Below are 16,756 nucleotides of genomic sequence, written 5' to 3'. Positions count from 1 at the left end.
AGCTCTCCTACTCCCCCAAGCTCTCCTACTCTGGTAAGCTTTCCGACGCGGGTAAGCTCTCCGACTCTGGTACGCTCTCCATCTTCCCCATGCTCTCCAACTCCCCCAAGCTCTCCTACTCCGGTAATCTCTCCTACTCCAGTAATCTCATCTACTCCGGTAATTTCTCCTACTCCCCCAAGCTCTCCTACTCCCCCAAGCTCTCCTACTCCCTCAGCTCTCCTACTCCCCCATGCTCTCCTACTCTCCAAAGCTCTCCTACTCCCCCAAGCTCTCCTACTCCCCCAAGCTCTCCTACTCCCCCAAGCTCTCCTACTCCCCCAAGCTCTTCTACTCCCCCAAGCTCTCCTACTCCGGTAAGCTCTCCGACTTGGGTAAGCTCTCCGACTCAGGTAAGCTGTCCAACTTCCCCATGCTCTCCAACTCCCACAAACTCTCCTACTCCGGTAATCTCTGCTACTCCGGTAATCTCTCCGACTCCCCCAAGCTCTCCTAATCCCCCAAGCTCTCCTACTCTCCCAAGCTCTCCTACACCCACAAGCTCTCCGACTCCCCCAAGCTCTCCGACTCCCCCAAGCTCTCCTACTCGCCCAAGCTCTCCTACTCGCCCAAGCTCTCCTACTCCCCAAAGCTCTCCTACTCCCCCAAACTCTCCTGCTCCCCCAAGCTCTCCTGCTCCCCCATGCTCCCCGACTCCCCAAAGCTCTCCTACTCCCCCAAGCTCTCCTACACCCCCAAGCTCTTCTACTCCGGTAAGCTCTCCTACTCCGGTGAGCTCTCCAACTCCCCCATGCTCTCCCACTCCCCCATACTCTCCAACTCCCCCAAGCTCTCCTACTCCCACATGCTCTCCTACTCCCCCAAGCTCTCCTACTTCCGCAAACTCTCCTACTCCGGTCAGCGCTCTGACTCAGGTAAGCTCTTCTACTCAGGTAAGGTCTCCAACTTCCCCATGCTCTCCAACTCCCCCAAGCTCACCTACTCCGGTAATCCCTCCTACTCCAGTAATCTTTCCTACTGCGGTAATCTCTCCTACTCCCCCAAGCTATCATACTCCCCCAAGTTATCCTACACCCCAGCTTTCCTACTCCTCCAAGCTCTCCTACTCCCCCAAGCACTCCTATTCCCCCCAAGCTCTCCTACTCCCCCTAGCTCTCCTACTCCCCCAAGCTCTCGCACTCCCCCAAGCTCTTCTACTCCCCCAAGCTCTCCTACACCCCCAAGCTCTCCTACTGCTCCAAGCTCTCCTATTCCCCCAAGCTCTCCTACTCCGGTGAGCTCTCCAACTCCCCCATGCTCTCCTACTCCCCCATACTCTCCAACACCGCCAAAGTTCTCCTACTCCCACATGCTCTCCTACTCCCCCAAGCTCTCCTACTCCCACAAACTCTCCTACTCCGGTCAGCTCTCCGACTCAGCTAAGCTCTTCTACTCAGGTAAGGTCTCCAACTTCCCCATGCTCTCCAACTCCCCCAAGCTCACCTACTCCGGTAATCCCTCCTACTCCAGTAATCGTTCCTACTGCGGTAATCTCTCCTACTCCCCCAAGCTATCATACTCCCCCAAGTTATCCTACATCCCAGCTTTCCTACTCCTCCAAGCTCTCCTACTCCCCCAAGCACTCCTATTCCCCCCAAGCTCTCCTAGTCCCCCTAGCTCTCCTACTCCCCCAAGCTCTCGTACTCCCCCAAGCTCTTCTACTCCCCCAAGCTCTCCTACACCCCCAAGCTCTCCTACTGCTCCAAGCTCTCCTATTCCCCCAAGCTCTCCTACTCCGGTAAGCTCTCCGACTCGGGTAAGCTCTCCGACTCAGGTAAGCTCTCCAACTTCCCCATGCTCTCCAACTCCCCCAAGCTCTCCTACTCCGGTAATCTCTCCTACTCCGCTAATCTCTCCTACTCCGGTAATCTCTCCTACTCACCCAAGCTCTCCTACTCCCCCAAGCTCTCCTACTCCCCCAAGCTCTCCTATTCCCCCAAGCTCTCCTCCTCCCCCAAGCTCTCCTACTCCCCCAAGCTCTCCTACTCCCCCAAGCTCTCCTACTCCCCCAAGCTCACCTACTCCCCCAAGCTCTCCTACACCCCCAAGATCTCCTACTTCTCCAAGCTCTCCTACTCTCCCAAGCTCTCCTACACCGCAACTCTCCTACTCCCCCAAGCTCTCCTTCTCCCCCAAAGCTCTCCTTCTCCCCCAAGCTCTCCTGCACCACCAAGCTCTCGTACTCCCCCAAGCTCTCCTACTTCCCAAGCTCTCCTACTCCCCCAAGCTCTCCGACACCCCCAAGCTCTCCGACTCCCCAAAGCTCTCCGACTCCCCGATTCTCTCCTACTCACCAAAGTTCTCCAACTCCCCAAGCTCTCCTACTCTCCCAAGCTCTCCTACTCCCCCAAGCTCTCCTACTCTCCCAAGCTCTCCTACTCTCCCAAGCTCTCCTATTCCGGTACGCTCTCCCACTCCCCCAAGCTCTCTCACGACCCCAAGCTCTCCTGAATCCCAAGCTCTCCGACTCCGGTAATCGCTCCTACTGCCCCAAGGTCTCCAACTCCCCAAGCTCGCCTACTCCCCAAGATATCCTACTCCCTCAAGCTCTCCGACTCCCCCAAGCTCTTCGACTCCCAAAGCTCTCCTCCTCCCCCAAGCTCTCCTCCTCCCCCAAGCTCTCCTACACCCCCAAGATCTCCGACTCCCCCAAGCTCTCCTGCTCCCCAAAGCTCTCCAACTCCCCCAAGGTCTCCTCCTCCCCCAAGCTCTTCTCCTCCCCCAACTCCCCCAAGGTCTCCTACTCGCCCAAGCACTCCTACTCCCCCAAGCTCTTCTACTCCCCCAAACTCTCCTGCTCCCCCAAGCTCTCCTGCTCCCCAAAGCTCTCCAACTCCCCCAAGGTCTCCTCCTCCCCCAAGCTCTTCTGCTCCCCCAAGCTCTCCGACTCCCCCAAATTCTCCTACTCCGGTAAGCTCTCCTACTCCGGTGAGCTCTCCTACTCCCATATGCTCTCCTACTCCCCCAAGCTCTCCTACTCCCCCAAGCACTCCTATTTCTCCCAAGCTCTCCTACTCCCCCTAGCTCTCCTACTCCCCCAAGCTCTCCTACTCCCCCAAGTTCTCCTACTCCGGTAAGCTCTCCAACTCGGGTAAGCTCTCTGACTCAGGCAAGCTCTCCAACTTCCCCATGCTCTCCAACTCCCCCAAGCTCTCCTACTCCGGTAATCTCTCTTACTCCGCTAAACTCTCCTACTCCGGTAATCTCTCCTACTCCCCCAAGCTCTCCTACTCCCCCAAGCTGTCCTACTCCCCCAAGCTGTCCTACTCCCCCGAGCTCTCCTACTCCCCCAAGCTCTCCTACTCCCTCAAGCTGTCCTACTCCCCCAAGCTTTCCTACTCCCCAAGCTCTCCTGCTGCCCCCAGCTCTCCTACTGCCCCAAGCTCTCCTACTGCCCCAAGGTTCCCTACTGCCCCAAGCTCTCCTACTGCCCCAAGCTCCCCTACAGCCCCAAGCTCTCCTACTGCGCCAAGCTCTCCGACTGCCCCAAGCTCTCCTTCTCCCCCAGATCTCCGACTCCCCCAGCTCTCCGACTCACCCAAGCTCTCCTACTCCTCCAAGCTCTCCAACTCCCCCAAGCTGTCCTACTCCCCCAATCTCTCCTACTCCCCCAAGCTCTCCTACCCCGCCTAGCTCTCCTACTCCCGCAAGCTGTCCTACTCCCCGAAGCTGTCCTACTCCCCCAAGCTGTCCTACTCCCCCAAGCTGTCCGAGTCCCCCAAGGTGTCGTACTCCCCCAAGCTCTCCTAATCCCCCAACCTCTCCTGCTCCCCCAAGCTCTCCTACTCCCCCAAGCTCTCCTACTCCCCCAATCTCTCCTACTCCCTCAAGCTCTCCTACTCCCCCAAGCTCTCCTACTCCCCAAGCTCTCCTGCTGCCCCAAGCTCTCCGACTGCCCCAAGCTCTGCTACTGCCCCAAGCGCCCCTACTGCCCCAAGCTCTCCTACTGCGCCAAGCTCTCCTTCTCCACCAGCTCTCCGACTCCCCCAGCTCTCCGACTCCCCCAAGCTCTCCTACTCCCCCAAGCTCTCCTACTCCCCCAAGCTCTCCTACTCCCCCAATCTCTCCTACTCCCCCAAGCTCTCCTACCCCGCCAAGCTCTCCTACTCCACCAAGCTCTCCTACTCCCCCAAGCTCTCCTACTCCACCAAGCTCTCCTACTCCCCCAATCTCTCCTACTCCCCAAAGCTCTCCTACTCCCCCAAGCTCTCCTTCTCCACCAGCTCTCCGACTCTCCCAGCTCTCCGACTCCACCAAGCTCTCCTTCTGCCCCACAGCTCTCCTACTGACCCAAGCTCCCCTACTCCCCCAAGCTCTCCAACTCCCCCAAGCTCTCCTACTCCCCCAAGCTCTCCTACTCCCCCAAACTATCCTACTCCCCCAATCTCTCCTACTCCCCACAGCACTCCTACTGCCCCAAGCAACCCTACTCCCCCAAGCTCTCCAACTCCCCCAAGCTCTCCTACTCCCCCAAGCTCACCTACTCCCCCAAGCTCTCCTACTCCCCCAAGCTCTCCTACTCCCCAAGCTCCCCAACTCCCTCAAGCTCTCCTACTCCCCCAAGCTCTCCTACTCCCCGAGCTCTCCTACTCCCCCAAGCTCTGCTACTCCCCGAATCTCTCCTACTCCCCCAATCTCTCCTACTCCCCCAAGCTCTCTTACCCCCCCAATCTCTCCGACCACCCCAAGCTCTCCTACTTCCCCAAGCTGTCCTACTCCCCCAAGCTGTCCTACTCCCACAAGCTCTCCTACTCCCCCAAGCTCTCCTACTCCCCCAAGCTCTCCTACCCCGCCAAGCTCTCCTAATCCCCCAAGCTGTCCTACTCCCCAAAGCTGTCCTACTCCCCCAAGCTGTCCTACTCCCGCAAGCTCTCCTACTCCCCCAAGCTCTCCTACTCCCACAAGCTCTCCTACTCCCCCAAGCTCTCCTACTCCCCCAAGCTCTCCTACTCCCCCAAGCTCTCCTACTCCACCAAGCTCTCCTACTCCCCCAAGCCCTCCTACTCCCCCAAGCTCTCCTGCTCCTCCAAGCTCCCCTACGCCCCCAAGCTCTCCTACTCCCCCAAGCTCTCCTACTCCCCCAAACTCTCCTACTCTCCCAAGCGCTCCTACTCCCCCAAGCTCTCCTACTTCCCCAAGCTCTCCTACTCCCTCAAGCTGTCCTACTCCCCCAAGCTCTCCTACTCCCCCAAGCTCTCCTACTCCCCCAAGCTCTCCTACTCCCCCAAGCTCTCCGACGCCCCCAAGCTCTCCTGCTCCCCCAAGCTCTCCTACCCCGCCAAGCTCTCCTAATCCCCCAAGCTGTCCTACTCCCCTAAGCTGTCCTACTCCCCCAAGCTGTCCTACTCCCGCAAGCTCTCCTACTCCCCCAAGCTCTCCTACTCCCCCAAGCTCTCCTACTCCCCCAAGCTCTCCTACTCCCCCAAGCTCTCCTACTCCCCCAACTCTCCTACTCCACCAAGCTCTCCTACTCCCCCAAGCTCTCCTACTCCCCCAAGCTCTCCTACTCCCCCAAGCTCTCCTACTCCACCAAGCTCTCCTACTCCCCCAAGCTCTCCTACTCCCCCAAGCTCTCCTACTCCCCCAAGCTCTCCTTCTGCCCCACAGCTCTCCTACTGCCCCAAGCTCCCCTACTCCCCCAAGCTGTCCTACTCCCCCAAGCTCTCCTACTCCCACAAGCTCTCCTACTCCCCCAAGCTCTCCTACTCCCCCAAGCTCTCCGACGCCCCCAAGCTCTCCGACGCCCCCAAGCTCTCTTTCTCCCCCAAGCTCTCCTACTCCCCCAAGCTCTCCTACTCCCCCAAGCTCTCCTACTCCCCCAAGCTCTCCTACTCCCCCAAGCTCTCCTACCCCGCCAAGCTCTCCTAATCCCCCAAGCTGTCCTACTCCCCTAAGCTGTCCTACTCCCCCAAGCTGTCCTACTCCCGCAAGCTCTCCTACTCCCCCAAGCTCTCCGACTCCCCCAAGCTCTCCTACTCCCCCAAGCTCTCCTACTCCCCCAAGCTCTCCTACTCCCCCAAGCTCTCCTACTCCACCAAGCTCTCCTACTCCCCCAAGCTCTCCTACTCCCCCAAGCTCTCCTACTCCTCCAAGCTCCCCTACTCCCCCAAGCTCTCCTACTCCCCCAAGCTCTCCTACTCCCCCAAACTCTCCTACTCTCCCAAGCGCTCCTACTCCCCCAAGCTCTCCTACTTCCCCAAGCTCTCCTACTCCCTCAAGCTGTCCTACTCCCACAAGCTCTCCTACTCCCCCAAGCTCTCCTACTCCCACAAGCTCTCCTACTCCCCCAAGCTCTCCTACTCCCCCAAGCTCTCCGACGCCCCCAAGCTCTCCGACGCCCCCAAGCTCTCTTACTCCCCCAAACTCTCCTACTCCCCCAAGCTCTCCTACTCCCCCAAGCTCTCCTACTCCCCCAAGCTCTCCTACTCCCCCAAGCTCTCCTACTCCCCCAAGCTCTCCTACTCCCTCAAGCTCCCCTACTCCCCCAAGCTCTCCTACTCCCCAAGCTCTCCTGCTGCCCCCAGCTCTCCTACTGCCCCAAGCTCTCCTACGGCCCCAAGGTTCCCTACTGCGCCAAGCTCTCCTACTGCCCCAAGCTCCCCTACTGCCCCAAGCTCTCCGACTGCGCCAAGCTCTCCGACTGCCCCAAGCTCTCCTTCTCCCCCAGATCTCCGACTCCCCCAGCTCTCCGACTCACCCAAGCTCTCCTACTCCTCCAAGCTCTCCAACTCCCCCAAGCTGTCCTACTCCCCCAATCTCTCCTACTCCCCCAAGCTCTCATACCCCGCCAAGCTCTCCTACTCCCGCAAGCTGTCCTACTCCCCGAAGCTGTCCTACTCCCCCAAGCTGTCCTACTCCCCCAAGCTGTCCTAGTCCCCCAAGCTGTCGTACTCCCCCAAGCTCTCATACTCCACCAAGCACTCCTGCTCCCCCAAGCTCTCCTACTCCCCCAAGCTCTCCTCCTCCCTCAAGCTCTCCTACTCCCCAAGCTCTCCTACTCCCCCAATCTCTCCTACTCCCTCAAGCTCTCCTACTCCCCCAAGCTCTCATACTCCCCAAGCTCTCCTGCTGCACCAAGCTCTCCGACTGCCCCAAGCTCTGCTACAGCCCCAAGCGCCCCTACTGCCCCAAGCTCTCCTACTGCGCCAAGCTCTCCGACTCCCCCAAGCTCTCCTACTCCCCCAAGCTCTCCTACTCCCCCAAGCTCTCCTACTCCCCCAATCTCTCCTACTCACCCAAGCTCTCCTACCCCGCCAAGCTCTCCTACTCCACCAAGCTCTCCTACTCCCCCAAGCTCTCCTACTGCCCCAAGGTTCCCTACTGCGCCAAGCTCTCCTACTGCCCCAAGCTCCCCTTCTGCCCCAAGCTCTCCTACTGCGCCAAGCTCTCCGACTGCCCCAAGCTCTCCGTCTCCCCCAGATCTCCGACTCCCCCAGCTCTCCGACTCACCCAAGCTCTCCTACTCCTCCAAGCTCTCCAACTCCCCCAAGCTGTCCTACTCCCCCAATCTCTCCCACTCCCCCAAGCTCTCCTACCCCGCCAAGCTCTGCTACTCCCGCAAGCTGTCCTACTCCCCGAAGCTGTCCTACTAGCCCAAGCTGTCCTACTCCCCCAAGCTGTCCTAGTCCCCCAAGCTGTCGTACTCCCCCAAGCTCTCCTACTCCCCCAAGCACTCCTGCTCCCCCAAGCTCTCCTACTCCCCCAAGCTCTCCTCCTCCCTCAAGCTCTCCTACTCCCCAAGCTCTCCTACTCCCCCAATCTCTCCTACTCCCTCAAGCTCTCCTACTCCCCCAAGCTCTCCTACTCCCCAAGCTCTCCTGCTTCCCCAAGCTCTCCGACTGCCCCAAGCTCTGCTACTGCCCCAAGCGCCCCTACTGCCCCAAGCTCTCCTACTGCGCCAAGCTCTCCGACTGCCCCAAGCTCTCCTTCTCCACCAGCTCTCCGGCTCCCCCAGCTCTCCGACTCCCCCAAGCTCTCCTACTTCCCCAAGCTCTCCTACTCCCCCAAGCTCTCCTACTCCCCCAATCTCTCCTACTCCCCCAAGCTCTCCTACCCCGCCAAGCTCTCCTACTCCACCAAGCTCTCCTACTCCCCCAAGCTCTCCTACTCCAACAAGCTCTCCTACTCCCCCCATCTCTCCGACTCCCCCAAGCTCTCCTACTCCCCCAAGCTCTCCTTCTCCACCAGCTCTCCGACTCCCCCAGCTCTCCGACTCCCCCAAGCTCTCCTTCTGCCCCACAACTCTCCTACTGCCCCAAGCTCCCCTACTCCCCCAAGCTCTCCAACTCCCCCAAGCTCTCCTACTCCCCCAAGCTCTCCTACTCCCCCAAGCTATCCTACTCCCCCAATCTCTCCTACTCCCCACAGCAGTCCTACTGCCCCAAGCAACCCTACTCCCCCAAGCTCTCCAACTCCCCCAAGCTCTCCTACTCCCCCAAGCTCACCAATCCCCCAAGCTCTCCTACTCCCCCAAGCTCTCCTACTCCCCAAGCTCCCCAACTCCATCAAGCTCTCCTACTCCCCCAAGCTCTCCTACTCCCCCAGCTCTCCTACTCCCCCAAGCTCTCATACTCCCCGAATCTCTCCTACTCCCCCAATCTCTCCTACTCCCCCAAGCTCTCTTACCCCCCCAAGCTCTCCGACCACCCCAAGCTCTCCTACTTCCCCAAGCTGTCCTACTACCCTAAGCTGTCCTACTCCCCCAAGCTGTCCTACTCCCGCAAGCTCTCCTACTCCCCCAAGCTCTCCTACTCCCCCAAGCTCTCCTACTCCCCCAAGCTCTCCTACTCCCCCAAGCTCTCCTACTCCCCCTAGCTCTCCTACTCCCCCAAGCTCTCCTACTCCCCCAAGCTCTCCTACTCCACCAAGCCCTCCTACTCCCCCAAGCTCTCCTACTCCCCCAAGCTCTCCTACTCCTCCAAGCTCCCCTACTCCCCCAAGCTCTCCTGATGCCCCAAGCTCTCCTACTCCCCCAAGCTGTCCTACTCCCCCAAACTCTCCTACTCTCCCAAGCTCTCCTACTCCACCAAGCTCTCCTACTTCCCCAAGCTCTCCTACTCCCCCAAGCTCTCCTACTCCCTCAAGCTCTCCTACTCCCCCAAGCTCTCCTACTCCCCCAGCTCTCCTAATCCCCCAAGTTCACCTACTCCCCCAAGCTCTTCTTCTCCACGAATCTCTCCCACTCCCCCAATCTCTCCCACTTCCCCAAGCTATCCTACACCCCCAAGCTCTCCGACCACCCCAAGCTCTCCTACTGCCCCAAGCTCTCCTACTGACCCAAGCTCTCCTTCTGCCCCACAGCTCTCCTACTGCCCCAAGCTCCCCTACTCCGCCAAGCTCTCCAATTCCCCCAAGCTCTCCTACTCCCCCAAGCTCTCCTACTCCCCCAAGCTCTCCAACTCCCCCAATCTCTCCTACTCCCCACAGCTCTCCTACTGCCCCAAGCTACCCTACTCCCCCAAGATGTCCTACTCCCCCAAGCTGTCTTACTCCCCTAAGCTGTCCTACTCCCCCAAGCTGTCCTACTCCCCCAAGCTCTCCTGCTCCCCCAAGCTCTCCTGCTTCCCCAAGCTCTCCTACTCCCCCAAGCTCTCCTACTCCCTCAAGCTGTCCTACTCCCCCAAGCTCTCCTACACCCCCAAGCGCTCCTACTCCCACAAGCTCTCCTACTCCCCCAAGCTCTCCTGCTCCCCCAAGCTCTCCTACTCCCCCAAGTTCTCCTACTCCCCCAAGCTCTCCTACTCCCCCAAGCTCTCCTACTCCCCCAAGCTCTCCTTCTCCACCACACTCTCCTACTCTCCCAATCTCTCCTACTCCCCCAAGCTCTCCTACTGCCCCAAGCTCTCCTACTGCTCCAAGCTCTCCTACTGCCCCAAGCTCTCCTTCTGCCCCACAGCTCTCCTACTGTCCCAAACTCTCCTACTGGCCCAAGCATTCCTACTGCCCCAAGCTCTCCTGCTGCCCCAAACTCTCTGACTGCCCCAAGCTCTCCTACTGCCCCAAACTCTCCTACTGCCCCAAGCTCTCTTACTGCCCCGAGCTCTCCAACTCCCGCAGCTCTCCGACTCCCCCAGCTCTCCGACTAACCCCAAGCTCTCCTACTCCGCCAAGCTCTCCTACTCCCCCAATCTCTCCTACTCACCCAAGCTCTCCTACCCCGCCAAGCTGTCCTACTCCACCAAGCTGTCCTACTCCCTTAAGCTGTCCTACTCCCCCAAGCTGTCCTATTCCCGCAAGCTCTCCTACTCCCCCAAGCTCTCCTACTCGCCCAAGCTCTCCTACTCCCCCAAGCTCTCCTACTTCCCCAAGCTGTCCTACTCCCCCAAGCTCTCCTACTCCCCCAAGCTCCCCTACTCCCCCAAGCTCTCCAACTCCCCCAAGCTCTCCTACTCCCCCAAGCTCTCCTACTCCCCCAAGCTCTCCTACTCCCCCAAGCTCTCCTACTCCCCCAAGCTCTCCTACCCCGCCAAGCTCTCCTACTCCCCCTAGCTGTCCTACTCCCCCAAGCTGTCCTACTCCCCCAAGCTGTCCTACTCCCCCAAGCTGTCCTACTCCCCAAAGCTGTCCTACTCCCCCAAGCTCTCCTACTCCCCCAAGCTCTCCTGCTCCCCCAAGCTCTGCTACTGATCCAAGCTCTCCTACTCCCCCAAGCTCTACTTCTGCCCCACAGATCTCCTACTCCCCCAAGCTCTCCTACTGCCCCAAGCTCTCCTACTGCCCCAAACTCTCTGACTTCCCCAAACTCTCTGACTGCCCCAAGCTCTCCGACTGCCCCAAGCTCTGCTACTGCCCCAAGCTCCCCTACTGCCCCAAGCTCTCCTACTGCGCCAAGCTCTCCGACTGCCCCAATCTCTCCTTCTCCCCCAGCTCTCCGACTCCCCCAGCTCTCCGACTCTCCCAAGCTCTCCTACTCCCCCAAGCTGTCCTACTACCCTAAGCTGTCCTACTCCCCCAAGCTGTCCTACTCCCGCAAGCTCTCCTACTCCCCCAAGCTCTCCTACTCCCCCAAGCTCTCCTAAACCCCCAAGCTCTCCTACTCCCCCAAGCTCTCCTACTCCCCCTAGCTCTCCTACTCCCCCAAGCTCTCCTACTCCCCCAAGCTCTCCTACTCCACCAAGCCCTCCTACTCCCCCAAGCTCTCCTACTCCCCCAAGCTCTCCTACTCCTCCAAGCTCCCCTACTCCCCCAAGCTCTCCTGCTCCCCCAAGCTCTCCTACTCCCCCAAGCTGTCCTACTCCCCCAAACTCTCCTACTCTCCCAAGCTCTCCTACTCCCCCAAGCTCTCCTACTTCCCCAAGCTCTCCTACTCCCCCACGCTCTCCTACTCCCTCAAGCTCTCCTTCTCCCCCAAGCTCTCCTACTCCCCCAGCTCTCCTACTCCCCCAAGTTCACCTACTCCCCCAAGCTCTTCTACTCCAGGAATCTCCCCTACTCCCCCAATCTCTCCTACTTCCCCAAGCTATCCTACACCCCCAAGCTCTCCGACCACCCCAAGCTCTCCTACTCCCCCAAGCTATCCTACTCCCCCAAGCTGTCCTACTCCCCCAAGCTGTCCTACTCCCCCAAGCTGTCCTACTCCCCCAAGCTGTCCTACTCCCCCAAGCTGTCCTACTCCCCCAAGCTGTCCTACTCCCCCAAGCTATCCTACTCCCCCAAGCTCTCCTGCTCCCCCAAGCTCTCCTACTCCCCCAAGCTCTCCTACTCCCTCAAGCTGCCCTACTCCCCCAAGCTCTCCTACTCCCCCAAGCTCTACTACTCCCCCAAGCTCTCCTAATCCCCCAAGCTCTCCTACTCCCCCAAGCTCTCCAACTCCCCCAAGTTCTCCTACTGCCCCAAGCTCTGCTACTGACCCAAGCTCTCCTACTCCCCCAAGCTCTTCTTCTGCCCCACAGATCTCCTACTCCCCCAAGCTCTCCTACTGCCCCAAGCTCTCCTACTGCCCCAAACTCTCTGACTTCCCCAAACTCTCTGACTGCCCCAAGCTCTCCGACTGCTACAAGCTCTGCTACTGCCACAAGCTCCCCTACTGCCCCAAGCTCTCCTACTGCGCCAAGCTCTCCGACTGCCCCAAGCTCTCCTTCTCCCCCTAGCTCTCCTACTCCCCCAAGCTCTCCTACTCCCCCAAGCTCTCCTACTCCACCAAGCCCTCCTACTCCCCCAAGCTCTCCTACTCCCCCAAGCTCTCCTACTCCTCCAAGCTCCCCTACTCCCCCAAGCTCTCCTGCTCCCCCAAGCTCTCCTACTCCCCCAAGCTGTCCTACTCCCCCAAACTCTCCTACTCTCCCAAGCTCTCCTACTCCCCCAAGCTCTCCTACTTCCCCAAGCTCTCCTACTCCCCCAAGCTCTCCTACTCCCTCAAGCTCTCCTACTCCCCCAAGCTCTCCTACTCCCCCAGCTCTCCTACTCCCCCAAGTTCACCTACTCCCCCAAGCTCTTCTACTCCAGGAATCTCTCCTACTCCCCCAATCTCTCCTGCTTCCCCAAGCTATCCTACACCCCCAAGCTCTCCGACCACCCCAAGCTCTCCTACTCCCCCAAGCTATCCTACTCCCCCAAGCTGTCCTACTCCCCCAAGCTGTCCTACTCCCCCAAACTCTCCTACTCCCCCAAGCTCTCCTACTCCCCCAAGCTCTCCTCCAGCCCCAAGCTCTCCTACTGCCCCAAGCTCTGCTACTGCCCCAACCTCCCCTACTGCCCCAAGCTCTCCTACTGCGCCAAGCTCTCCGACTGCCCCAAGCTCTCCTTCTCCCCCAGCTCTCCGACTCCCCCAGCTCTCCGACTCCCCCAAGCTCTCCTACTCCCAAAAGCTCTCCTACTCCCCCAAGCGCTCCTACTCCCCCAATCTCTCCTACTCCCCCAAGCTCTCCTACCCCGCCAAGCTCTCCTACTCCACCAAGCTCTCCTGCTCCCCCAAGCTCTCCTACTCCCCCAATCTCTCCAATCCCCCAATCTCTCCTACTCCCCCAAGCTCTCCTACTGCCCCAAGCTCTCCTACTGCTCCAAGCTCTCCTACTGCCCCAAGCACTCCTTCTGCCCCACAGCTCTCCTACTGTTCCAAGCTCTCCTACTGCCCCAAGCTTTCCTACTGCCCCAAGCTCTCCTACTGCCCCAAACTCTCTGACTGCCCCAAGCTCTCCTACTGCCCCAAACTCTCCTACTGCCCCAAGCCCTCCTACTGCCCCAAGCCCTCCTACTGCCCCAAGCTCTCCGACTACCCCATGCTCTCTTACTGCCCCAAGCTCTCCTACGGCCCCAAACTCTCTAACTGCCCCAAACTCTCTGACTGCCCCAAGCTCTCCGACTGCCCCAAGCTCTCCTACTGCCCCAAGCTCTCCTACTGCCCCAAGCCCTCCTACTGCCCCAAGCTCCCCTACTGCCCCCAGCTCTCCTACTGCGCCAAGCTCTCCGACAGCCCCAAGCTCTCCTTCTCCCCAAGCTCTCCTACTCCCCCAAGCTCTCCTACTCCCCCAAGCTCTCCTACCCCGCCAAGCTCTCCTACTCCTCCAAACTCTCCTACTCTCCCAAGCTCTCCTACTCCCCCAAGCTCTCCTACTCCCCCAAGCTCTCCTACTCCCACAAGCTCTCCTACTCCCCCAAGCTCTCCTACTCCCCCAAGCTCTCCTACTCCCCCAAGCTCTCCTACTCCACCAAGCTCTCCTACTCCCCCAAGCTCTCCTACTCCCTCAAGCTCTCCGACTCCCCCAAGCTCTCCTACTCCCCAAGCTCTCCTGCTGCCTCAAGCTCTCCGACTGCCCCAAGCTCTGCTACTGCCCCAAGCGCCCCTACTGCCCCAATCTCTCCAATCCCCCAATCTCTCCTACTCCCCCAAGCTCCACTACTGCCCCAAGCTCTCCAACTGCGCCAAGCTCTCCGACTGCCCCAAGCTCTCCTTCTCCCCCAGCTCTCCGACTCCCCCAGCTCTCCGACTCCCCCAAGCTCTCCTACTCCCCCAAGCTCTCCTACTCCCCCAAGCGCTCCTACTCCCCCAATCTCTCCTACTCCCCCAAGCTCTCCTACCCCGCCAAGCTCTCCTACTCCACCAAGCTCTCCTGCTCCCCCAAGCTCTCCTACTCCCCCAATCTCTCCAATCCCCCAATCTCTCCTACTCCCCTAAGCTCTCCTACTGCCCCAAGCTCTCCTACTGCTCCAAGCTCTCCTACTGCCCCAAGCTCTCCTTCTGCCCCACAGCTCTCCTACTGTTCCAAGCTCTCCTACTGCCCCAAGCTTTCCTACTGCCCCAAGCTCTCCTACTGCCCCAAACTCTCTGACTGCCCCAAGCACTCCTACTGCCCCAAACTCTCCTACTGCCCCAAGCCCTCCTACTGCCCCAAGCCCTCCTACTGCCCGAAGCTCTCCAACTTCCCCATGCTCTCTTACTGCCCCAAGCTCTCCTACGGCCCCAAACTCTCTAACTGCCCCAAACTCTCTGACTGCCCCAAGCTCTCCGACTGCCCCAAGCTCTCCTACTGCCCCAAGCTCTCCTACTGCCCCAAGCTCTCCTACTGCTCCAAGCTCTCCTACTGCCCCCAGCTCTCCTACTGCGCCAAGCTCTCCGACTGCCCCAAGCTCTCCTTCTCCCCAAGCTCTCCTACTCCCCCAAGCTCTCCTACTCCCCCAAGCTCTCCTACCCCGCCAAGCTCTCCTACTCCCCCAAGCTGTCCTACTCCCCTAAGCTGTCCTACTCCCCCAAGCTGTCCTACTCCCGCAAGCTCTCCTACTCCCCCACGCTCTCCTACTCCCCCAAGCTCTCCTACTCCCCCAAGCTCTCCTACTCCCCCAAGCTCTCCTACTCCCCCAAGCTCTCCTACTCCACCAAGCTCTCCTACTCCCCCAAGCTCTCCTACTCCCCCAAGCTCTCCTACTCCTCCAAGCTCCCCTACTCCCCCAAGCTCTCCTACTCCCCCAAGCTCTCCTACTCCCCCAAGCTCTCCTACTCCTCCAAACTCTCCTACTCTCCCAAGCTCCCCTACTCCCCCAAGCTCTCCTACTCCCTCAAGCTGTCCTGCTCCCCCAAGCTCTCCTACTCCCCCAAGCTCTCCTACTCCCACAAGCTCTCCTACTCCCCCAAGCTCTCCTACTCCCCCAAGCTCTCCGACGCCCCCAAGCTCTCCGACGCCTCCAAGCTCTCTTACTCCCCCAAGCTCTCCTACTCCCCCAAGCTCTCCTACTCCCCCAAGCTCTCCTACTCCCCCAAGCTCTCCTACTCCCCCAAGCTCTCCTACTCCCTCAAGCTCTCCTACTCCCCCAAGCTCTCCTACTCCCCAAGCTCTCCTGCTGCCCCCAGCTCTCCTACTGCCCCAAGCTCTCCTACTGCCCCAAGGTTCCCTACTGCGCCAAGCTCTCCTACTGCCACAAGCTCCCCTACTGCCCCAAGCTCTCCTACTGTGCCAAGCTCTCCGACTGCCCCAAGCTCTCCTTCTCCCCCAGATCTCCGACTCCCCCAGCTCTCCGACTCACCCAAGCTCTCCTACTCCTCCAAGCTCTCCAACTCCCCCAAGCTGTCCAACTCCCCCAATCTCTCCTGCTCCCCCAAGCTCTCCTACCCCGCCAAGCTCTCCTACTCCCGCAAGCTGTCCTACTCCCCGAAGCTGTCCTACTCCCACAAGCTGTCCTACTCCCCCAAGCTGTCCTAGTCCCTGAAGCTGTCGTACTCCCCCAAGCTCTCCTACTCCCCCAAGCTCTCCTGCTCCCCCAAGCTCTCCTACTCCCCCAAGCTCTCCTCCTCCCTCAAGCTCTCCTACTCCCCCAAGCTCTCCTACTCCCCCAATCTCTCCTACTCCCTCAACCTCTCCTACTCCCCCAAGCTCTCCTACTCCCCAAGCTCTCCTGCTGCCCCAAGCACTCCGACTGCCCCAAGCTCTGCTACTACCCCAAGCACCCCTACTGCCCCAAGCTCTCCTACTGCGCCAAGATCTCCGACTGCCCCAAGCTCTCCTTCTCCACCAGCTCTCCGACTCCCCCAGCTCTCCGACTCCCCCAAGCTCTCCTACTCCCCCAAGCTCTCCTACTCCCCCAAGCTCTCCTACTCCCCCAATCTCTCCTACTCCCCCAATCTCTCCTACCCCGCCAAGCTCTCCTACTCCACCAAGCTCTCCTACTCCCCCAAGCTCTCCTGCTCCACCAAGCTCTCCTACTCCCCCAATCTCTCCTACTCCCCCAAGCTCTCCTACACCCCCAAGCTCTCCTTCGCCACCAGATCTCCTACTCCCCCAGCTCTCCGACTCCCCCAAGCTCTCCTTCTGCCCCACAGCTCTCCTACTGCCTCAAGCTCCCCTACTCCCCCAAGCTCTCCAACTCACCCAAGCTCTACTACTCCCCCAAGCTCTCCTACTCCCCCAAGCTATCCTACTCCCCCAATCTATCCTACTCCCCACAGCACTCCTACTGCCCCAAGCAACCCTACTCCCCCAAGCTCACCTACTCCCTCAAGCTCTCCTACTCCCCCAAGCTCTCCTACTCCCCAAGCTCCCCAACTCCCTCAAGCTCTCCTTCTCCCCCAAGCTCTCCTACTCCCCCAGCTCTCCTACTCCCCCAAGCTCTCCTACTCCCCCACGCTCTCCTACTCCCCCAAGCTCTCCTACTCCCCCAAGCTCTCTTCCCCCCCAAGCTCTCCGACCACCCCAAGCTCTGCTTCTTCCCCAAGCTGTCCTACTCCCCCAAGCTGTCCTACTCCCCCAAGCTGTCCTACTCCCCCAAGCTCTCCTACTCCCCCAAGCTC

Source organism: Pristiophorus japonicus, chromosome 24, assembly GCF_044704955.1.
Source record: "Pristiophorus japonicus isolate sPriJap1 chromosome 24, sPriJap1.hap1, whole genome shotgun sequence".
NCBI lineage: Eukaryota > Metazoa > Chordata > Chondrichthyes > Pristiophoridae > Pristiophorus > Pristiophorus japonicus.
This window is presented reverse-complemented; position numbering follows the sequence as displayed.